Source organism: Juglans regia, chromosome 10 (genome assembly GCF_001411555.2).
Source record: "Juglans regia cultivar Chandler chromosome 10, Walnut 2.0, whole genome shotgun sequence".
Classification (NCBI taxonomy): Eukaryota; Viridiplantae; Streptophyta; class Magnoliopsida; order Fagales; family Juglandaceae; genus Juglans; species Juglans regia.
The window spans coordinates 15,790,199-15,800,438 of NC_049910.1; positions in this window are offsets into that span (position 1 = coordinate 15,790,199).

Here is a 10,240-nt window from a genome sequence, read left to right on the forward strand (position 1 = left end):
TCTAACTCCTCTCCATTATGACATATTATATTATGTTGAAGCAAATTAAATTTTGCATTATTGTCGAACATCCATTGACAATATTATTAAGTTAAAAGTACTTGAGTAATCATGCAATGGATTAAAAATTATCTTAATCTTTTTTAGTGTATATCAGTGTATGGAGGTTGATGTCATGCTAATTTTGTTGAAGTTTGGTGTTTCCAAATTAGTGTATGCAGGTATATTGCAGAAATGGACTTCACTGCAGGTATAGGCTATAGTATGTTCTCTAAATTCTAGGAGAGTATAGAACATATAGACTATAGTTGTTGTCATGCTGAAGTTTGTATGTATCTTAAGTCTTAACTTCTGGTTTATTATCTTATACGACTATTGATAGTTTTATGATGCTATCTCTGATGCTATCTCAGTGATAACACTATACTATGTGACTCTGTATGATGCTATCTTAATCTTAGTGAGATCTCTAGAATTTGATGCTATCTCTGATTGTTTATTTTATTTGATGGATTGTTATATCATGTTAGTACATATCACAAATGATATGAATGGACAATCTGAGAGGTTTGTTAATTTTTATTGCAATTACTAAAAATCACCATTATGAGAAATCATATTTTGTGGAGGCAAATTAAATTTTGCATTATTCTCAAACATCCATTAGCAGTATTACCGAGTTAAATGTACTTGAGTAATCATGCAACGAATTAAAAATTAGCTTAATATTTTTAGTATAACGTCCAGTTCCTGGAGGTCTGGAGAGTTAGATCTTGTAACCTGGATTGTTATATCATGTTAGTACATATCACAAATGATATGAATGGACAATCTGAGAGGTTTGTTAATTTTTATTGCAATTACTAAAAATCACCATTATGAGAAATCATATTTTGTGGAGGCAAATTAAATTTTGCATTATTCTCAAACATCCATTAGCAGTATTACCGAGTTAAATGTACTTGAGTAATCATGCAACGAATTAAAAATTAGCTTAATATTTTTAGTATAACGTCCAGTTCCTGGAGGTCTGGAGAGTTAGATCTTGTAACCTAAAACCACCTCTCATAACATGTTTATATACTCTAAATTCTCCATCAAAATACAAATCCATTTATTCAAACCAAATATATATGTACCTCCACTAGGACATCAAATAAATAATTAATCGCTTCGGGGGTCACTGTGGCGTGACTGAATGTAGAGCAGTCCGCCCCTACAGCGTTTGATCAGTAGATTATTTATAACTTTGGAAGATGGTCAAGGATTCTAAACCAAGCCACTGCACTAGATGCGCATGTAGTCGTAGTAGTCGGCTCAGAATGCCTCTGTCACCTACCTTTATTTCAAGCTAAAAACCATTTAGGAGTAAGGGATATGCAGAAGCTACCGATTCAGATGCCAATCCATGGAATCCTAGAGCCATTATAAAAGAGTCTCTAACGAAGTCATAAACCCTACCTGATTGAGAGCTAACAGCCGGATGTGATGATCCTTCTGCATACCAAGTTGCCACCACCTCAGGCAATTTGGGTACCAAGGGCGTGGTGTCAAGTCAAGAGTTCAGACCGTCGAATGAATTGTGGCCTGGTGGGAGGACTTGTGTTACGATTGCAGCTGGCACCTTTGAGGTCTCGTTGTAGAGTAGGCAGCAACTCTTGCGTGCACTGTACACGGTTGGAGCCTTTGGTGTCTAGACGAACAGTTGGCGAGGTTGTGATAACTTAATGGAACTTTTTAGTTGAATTACGAGGTGTGGCAGAACTGAGAGGGGCCTGGTAAGGCCAAAGAGACCATAGAATGACATGACCAGCAGCTCTCCCTAGACACCCTCCTTTGAAGTGTCAGATAGAGAGAGTGAATACATCCCAATTTTACACTTCGGATGTACACATAGGTCATACACGAAGGACCTCTTGAACAGAGAGGTATGAGTATATTGGAGGCTAGACTAAGATGGTGGAAAGCATCTAGTTGACAAGGGTGTTTAGAATACCCTTCGCCATGCAATGACTGGTCTTTGACGTCTATCCCTATGTTCGTTTTGTATATAGTAGATCTATTTTTGAATAAAAAATACGGGGTTTCGTGGCTAAAAAACGGAACACTAAGCCAATCCTTGACTAAACAAGGTATGTCAATTCAATTTCTCCATTGGGTGGTCTTATTCCCCGATTGGCCTATTCATCACATCAGCGAAAAGATCTGGTTCGGAAGTCCGTATCAGCTAATGAACGGAGTCTTGCAAACTACGGCTTCCAAGCAACAAGCAGGGGATGCCTATTATAGCACGAAAGCCGTTGCGTGTTAGCACTTCAGTTTTCTTGGTGACTAGTTTTGGGGCAAACAAGCACCTACTCCTAACAAGTTGCTAGCTTGCTTTCAAGCCTTGTATAGTATAGTTCTAGTAAGGTTGCTTGAGCGCCTTGCGCAAGTAGGCTTTTTGGCCGTATCTTGCAGGGGCTCATGTCTTCTGCCAAATATTCAATGTATTCATTATATTACTTGATTGATTAAACAGTTTAAGATCACTCCTGTTTATAAATTAAAAATAGAATATGATAAAGGTAGTAATCATAGATATATTACCAATTGGGTTTTTTGTAAACGGAGCCTGGATACTTCATTTTATTGGTCCAATCGAGACAACTTTAAAAGATCGTCTTGACTTTTATTTAAAAGATCCAATAGGGTATGTATATTGGACCTTTTGAGGCAATTATAAATCCTAGGAGGCAATTCTGATTGGTCTATAAAAATAGATTTCAATGCTATTTCTTTTTTACTTTTCTTTAGTTTAGCCAATCTATCATGAAAAGTAAAAAGGGGTAAAGTAACTTTGTGTTGCTTGTTTTCTAAATTTAATTTTTCTTCTTTCGCATGTAAAAAAGGAATAAATAACTCAATCAAATGACGTGAGGCTTCATGAAGTGCTTCTTTAGGAGTTAAACTTCCATTTGTCCATATTTCGAGAAAAAAGTATCTCTTGTTTTTCATTCCCATTTATATAAGAATGAATACTATGGTTTGCATTTCGAACAGGCATGAATACTACGTCTATAGAAAATAATTTAAAAACTCCATAACTCCAAATACCAAATAATATAAAATCATCAACCTACTAAATAAGACTCTCAAATAAAAACTTGTACCCTCTGGCACTTATTCCTCTATGATCATCAAACCATGCTAATACTTTCTACTCTTGACTTCTAGCTGGGGCATTAAATTTATCTAAAAAATATTATGGAGATAAGGGGTGAGTTATCAACAACTCAGTAAGTAGAGAACATATAATAGTATGTAAACATGAGCATTTATAAAATTCGGTATGTAGAACAAAATATTTACTATCAGAATGTAGAAACAGAAATAGTTACTTTCAGAATGCAAAATCAAAACATGCTACAAAAAACATATCAGAGCGAAACTTTCATAAAAACATTCTTATTCAAAAATAATTTGGCATATCAAAATCTGAAACCTTATCTTTATCATATCGGAGCATCACATCGGGATATATACAATGTTTAACCCTTGTGGTATGGTTATAAACCACAATTATAATCCGTAGAAGGGCTGTATCCACTATTGGAACCCGTGGTTGGGCCATATCTACTATTATAACCCGTAGTTTGGGCCGTATCCATTATTATCACCAGTGGTTGGGCCGTATGCCACTTCATTACCCGTGGCTGGGCCATATCTACTATTATCACTCGTGGTTGGGTCATATACCATATTTAACCCCTGTGGTAGGGCTATAAGTCACCATTATAACCCATGGAATGATCATATCCATTATTGTAACTCGTGGTTGGGCCTTATCAGAACAGAATAGAACCATTAGAATCAAACTTTAATCAAAATACAGAATCAGAATCTCATGCCAAGGTTTTCATATGTCACATAATAGAAAAAACCAAATACTGAACAACTTCAGATAATTTCACATGTCCGAAATAAATAGAATCAAAACATTTTCATTTATTCATAGCAAAACTTTTAGATCTCATGCATTAGAACATCTTTATTTCATTAAAACAAAAGTTTCACACAAAATTTCATATTCGCTCTCTTTTGCACAGTTCAGAAATAGGCTGCACAAAAAAAATCCAGGTCATGTCTACACCAGTCATGACAAAAATACTCTTCTATTTCTTACGGATCTCATGAGTAATGCAGAGCAAATAACTGATGTTATTTTCACATTTCTTTTTTTTTTTAAATATTAAATGCACGTTTTCATAAATCAACCGTAGTTCATTTTCTTTTTATACAAGATCTAGCATATGAACCCCACTTAACTGGACTTTTTAGTTTTTCAGAAATTTCCTCAAAAATGCCGAACAAATATTAATCGTTACCTATAAAACAGTCACATAATTTTCATAAATTTTCAATCGAACACATATTTCCATATTTAAGCCTCAAATGTTAAAATAACCTATTTTAATTCCTCAAAAATCTAAATTCACGTAATCCTAAAATATCGTCACATTTCTAAATTCATCAATGTCCAATTAATAAGTCCGACTAAAACAAAAAAATCTAACTTATTTACTAATGAAATCAAATTATAAAATTTAATACTAGCTAATATATTTATACCAAAGTATTTTAAAAATTAAACAACTACAACTTAGATTCATTTTGAAAATTAAATTAATCATATTTTAAACTCATATATTTAGTAATTTAACTTCAATCCGTAAATATAAATTCTTATACTGCAAATAAATCCTACGCATAGCAGATTATAAAAACATGATCAATATATACTCATTCAAGGACATTTTGGGAAAGAAATTCATAACCTGCATGGCTCTTTGAGAAAATAAACTAGGATATAATATTATGTAATAGGGGTCATGCATATCGAAAGCTATGTGCAGCGGTGGCTTGGGTGGATGTCTATGGCGGCACGGCTGGGGGTGGCAGCAGGTTACGAGAGAGAGAGAGGGCGGTGGTTGAGGCAGAGGCGGTGCAGATCAGTGGCTATGATGGTTTTGATAAGTGGTCATGAATGAAGGTGGGGTGGTGGATGTGGTTCACAGTGCCCTCCAAAGATGCTCTATTTTTGGGAGATAAAATAGAGGCTCAATGGGCTGACTTCGTGAAGAGGATGGTGGCGCACAATGGGGCTTGGCTTTAGTGTTGCTTGTTTACAGTGGAGGGAGGGGCTACGGTGCATCGTTGAACGTGGGCTGATCCTTTCCTCTTGGTCAGTCTAGGAGCAACGAGGGAGGAGTCTGGCTGGTCAACTACGACGTGGGTTTGGAGGCTTGGGGGGGCAGTCAGCTATGCCTTCGTTGATGGGGCGTGCAGGGACGGCGATGGAAGATGCTTGGCTTTGGGGAGTGGATGACGGCAAAGGAGCCTTGGGCAGTTTCTCTAAGCAAAAGAAAAAATACCTCTACTTCTATATATATGTCAAGTGGATGAAAAACCCTAGAGGAGAAAAATGAGAGGCGTACGCACATGGAAGTTATAACTATAAACACAACCCTAGAGAAAAATAAAGGAAGAGAAAAATAAATGCAATGCCAAAACATATCTATTATGTGCACGCTTGCCGTGAAGGTCGTGGGGGTAGAAACATGCATGCCAAGGACGTGAAGAATAACCCTAAGGGAGAAAGTAGAAAGAAAATGTGCATGGACTGGGACTGAAAATGGCTTCATACGAATTTTGGCTTGTTGGGTCCACTTATTGATTTATAAAAGGGCTTCGTCTCACATTCTAAACTAGCCTTCGTTCCACAATTTGTCAGGCCAAAAACTCAAAATAAATCTCACTTGATCTATAAAATATTAACCGAAAATAATCTAAATATCAAGCCCAATAAAAAGTCTACAATCCATCAATACAAGTTTTGGGTCTATAACCTATTCCCAAAATTACTTGCTATGTTACATTTAGTGTGAATTAGTTTATGTAGGTTGCTTTCATTTTGATTTTGTTGAAGTTTGATGTTTCCAAATTGAGTAATGATACACGTAGAACCATTTTTACAACTTTTTATACAACCATGTTTTAAAATGAGGGTAGTTATGTAAAGTGATATTAATTTTATAAGTTATTTTACAAAAGTGCCCCTCATTTAAAATATAGTTGTGGAAAAAGTTGTAAAAATGGTTGTAAGTCTACATTTTCCTTCAAATTAGTGTATGCAGGTATAGTGCAGAAATGGACTTAACTGCATGTAGAGACTATAGTATGTTTTCAAAATTCTAGTCTATATAGACTATATTTGTTGTCATGCTGAAGTTTGTGTGCCTCTTAAGTCTTAACTACTGATTTAATATCTTATATGACAATTGATAGATTGTATGATGCTATTTTTGATGCTATCTAGTGATATCACTATCGTGTGACTCTGTGATGCTATCTTAATCTCAATGATATATATCTCTGATGTTATCTCTTGTGGTTTATTTTATTTGGGAGTGTTGTATTTATTAGTACATCTCATTGATAGAAACATATGAACGGACAAGCTGAACGTCTGTTAACTGTTATTTGGAGAATTTGCCTGTGGCCCAGAGCTATAAATTATATTCTCAGATTCTCAACCTATCACATGATGCTATCTCTGGTTCTCTGTAAATGGAAGGGAAGGACCTCCAAAAAATAGCTTAGCAACTAGCTTTTCCTTCCCTTCTTTCGAGAGACACATATAGTCAAAGCTCTTTTCCTTTCTAACATTTTTTTTTATAGTTGCTAAGTAGAGAATCTTTGATGCTATTAGGGGTGTAAAAAAATGAAAAACTGGTTGAACCAATTGAACCAAACCGAACCAGTCCAGTACCGGTTCTTAAGAATTGAAATTAGTCCTAAACTAGTTTGGTATCGATTAACATATTTTAAAAACCAGTTTGAATCGAACTAGACTGGTGTATATATATTTTAATTTTTCATATTATATATAAAATATTTTTATGTAATTTTTATATTATATTATATATATATTTCATGCTAAAATGCTAATTCATATAACATAAAATTTTAATCTTATTATTCATGTCTTGTAATCTTATAACTAATAAGTTAATCTCACTAATAAGTTAGACACTACTTATACTATATTAGTAAAACTAGACACTAATGAATTAATAATTTTTAATAATAAATACTAAATTCTAGCAATTAAATTTAGTGTTGAAAAAATTATAGTACTAAACTTTTGTAGTGTTGCACGTGTAAATGTTAAATCAGAAAATTGGACTGGACCGAATCGAAACTGAAAAAAATTGAAAATTTTGGTTTCAATGATGAATCAGTCCTTATCGGTTCTTGAATTTTTAAAACCAATGTTTACTGGTTTGATTCTAAAATATATCTAAAAGTACCGGATCGAACCAAACTGATTACACCCCTAAATGCTATCTCATATATGAATGGACGCTTGCATAGACCACATTTCTAAGATTTACTTACCAAAGAGAGAGCATTTGTGGGGCAGGGCTGTAAATGGAAGAAAGCTTGCAAGTTGCATAGAAGATGTGATTCGTGAAGATTGAAGACTTTAGAAATCATTTTTGGTTTAGACTTGAATGTAGTATGCACCATAATTTATAAGCACTGTTAATTTATTATATTATATTTAATTTTTAAAATTTTTAATTTAATGTACCATAAATTATGCTCGAACAAGGCTATGTGATATGTACCATAATATAACATATTTATTATTTATTAAGGGCTGTAAAATGACGGTCCTTAATGCCCGACGTTAGTACGTAGTAAGGTCCATAATGTGTCTTACGCTCTGAGGGCATGAGGCTACTGATGTAATTTTGTATTTTATTATTATTTTTTTATATTTTAAAATTTTTATTTATTCTAAGTTTGTTATATTTTATTTAGAAATTGAAAAAAAAATTACCCATTTCAAGCCGAGTTTGAGTTCAGATTTTACGGAAATGAGCTGAGCTCAAACAGATTTTTAAGCTCTACTTATAATCGAGTCGAGCCCAAATCCACTAGTATTTTAAACTAGAGCAATGCTACGTAGAATTTTTAAATGAAGACTGTATTGTAAATTTAGTTAATTTAATTATCTTTAATTTTTTTTAAAATTACAATAATATCTTTATCAAAATGATATTTTTTTATTTAATGAAGAGCTTATACATGTAGTTTCCAAATAAAAACTATAAATAAAATTTCTCTTTAAACTAACCGAGCTCGGACAGCATATGTTCGCTCGAGTCCGGCTGGAATACAACTCTAATCCTAAGTGATAAATATAATGTATTATTGGAAATCATCGTTATAAAAAGTAAAGATTCCTTCTTATTTCTTCTACTTTTCATCTCGATAAAAAGAGGCAACTGATCTTTTTGTGGGATCATCAAGTGAAATATTTAGTGTTCTATAATAATAATAAAAGAAGTTCTTGTGCTGTTCTTGCAAACTCTCTGTCGTTTAACTTTGTTTAGTGTGTTGCTATATCTTATGTTGGGGCTTGGCTATTAAAATAATTATCAATTACTAGAGTTTGTTTGTATTCAGAGAGTGTTTCATTTCATTTCATTTCATCTTATCATTACAACTTTTCTAAATTTCTATACAAAATATAATAAATAATTCAACTTTTTCAAATATCAAAATAATAATAATATTAAAAAAATAATATTATAACAATATTTTATTTAACTTTCAACTTTCATCTAAAACCATCTTCTTTCATGTCACTATCTAAACCAGCCCTAAAAGTCTGTAAAATATATCTAAGGCACGTCTCTTCATATTATTTTCTCTTGTTTTACTGAAGTCTACTATATTCTTGATTATTGTTATTTTATATTGTTTCAGTTCTAGCTGTGATAAAATCCATATACCAGTATCTGCTTCAAAAGCCCATATTTCTCATTTGCCAGTATTAGCTAGAGTTAACCGTGTTTGGTTTTCAGGGGTTGTGGTTTTAGGCACCAAGAAGCACATCTCTGGTTTTAGGCACCAAGAAGCTGCATGTCTAGAATCGCATCATATAGTAATGAAAAAATAGAATGTATTAATTCTTGGTTAGAACATGAGAAGACGGATATGGATATATGTTTCATATATAGATCGTAAAATCAGAGAATAATTTAGGTAGTATTTGTGATAGTATATTTTTTTAAAGAGATGAGAATCACCTATCTACGAGTGACCCTGTTCTAATTTTATTAATAAACCCTCACTTATGGTCGAGGAAAACTGTGATTTCAGACCAATACCTGGAGATACAAGATAATTTCAAAACCAGGTATCAAAAGAGCCTAGATTTTGCTGACCAAAAAACAACAAGCCAAATAAAAAAACAAGCACAAAAACCCCACTTGCAAAAAAAACGTTAGCATAACAACAAAAATAGAAAATAAAATCTTACCAAACCAACACAACGACCAAACTCCACATGAGGGATGACTCTAACAACAGAGCAAAGATGGTAAACCTAGTTTGTCCAAGCAAATTAATCCTCGAAGGATCCTAGGCATATCCCCGATAATATTCCATTTCGTGTTAAGACCAGCTGCCCCGCTCCGAGCCAACCAGTCAGCAACTTTATTTCCTTCCCTATAAACGTGCCGAACTACGCAATCCATAGAGTCCATAAGGGCAAGTATATCCTCCCAAAACTCCTCCAAGTACCATACTCCACATCTCCGCCTATTCCACTACGAGATCACCACTTGAGAATCTAGTTCAATTTCCACAAAATTAATCCCCAGATTTTTACATGCTTTGAGCCCCTGCATCAGAGCTGACAACTCAGCTCTATTATTTGAACCGAAGCCAATATAAGAATTGAAAGCATGAGCCAAATGTCCTTGATCATTATTTCTAATAATACCACCCACCCCTGAAGAGCCTGAGTTTCCTAGACTACTACCATTTGTATTCAATTTAAACCACCCTTGAACGGGCTTTTGCCAAGCCACAAGCTTTAAATACTGCCTCTCGGGAACCAAATGTGGAATTTGCAAAACCTGTAAAATTTGCAAGTCATACGTAGAAAATTTATTGACTTTATTCATGTCTTGACTTATTGAACTCATCCAATTCTTAATAGTATGCCAAACTGCACTAATATACTGAATGGAACCCTCCATACGGGCAGTGCATCTTCTGCACCAAAGATGCCAAGTAATAATAGAAGGAAGCAGCCCCACAAAAATCCCCACTTGAGAGTTGGATGACGAACATCGAAACCAAGTCGTCACCGTCTCCATCCAAGTACGACCAAGAGGAA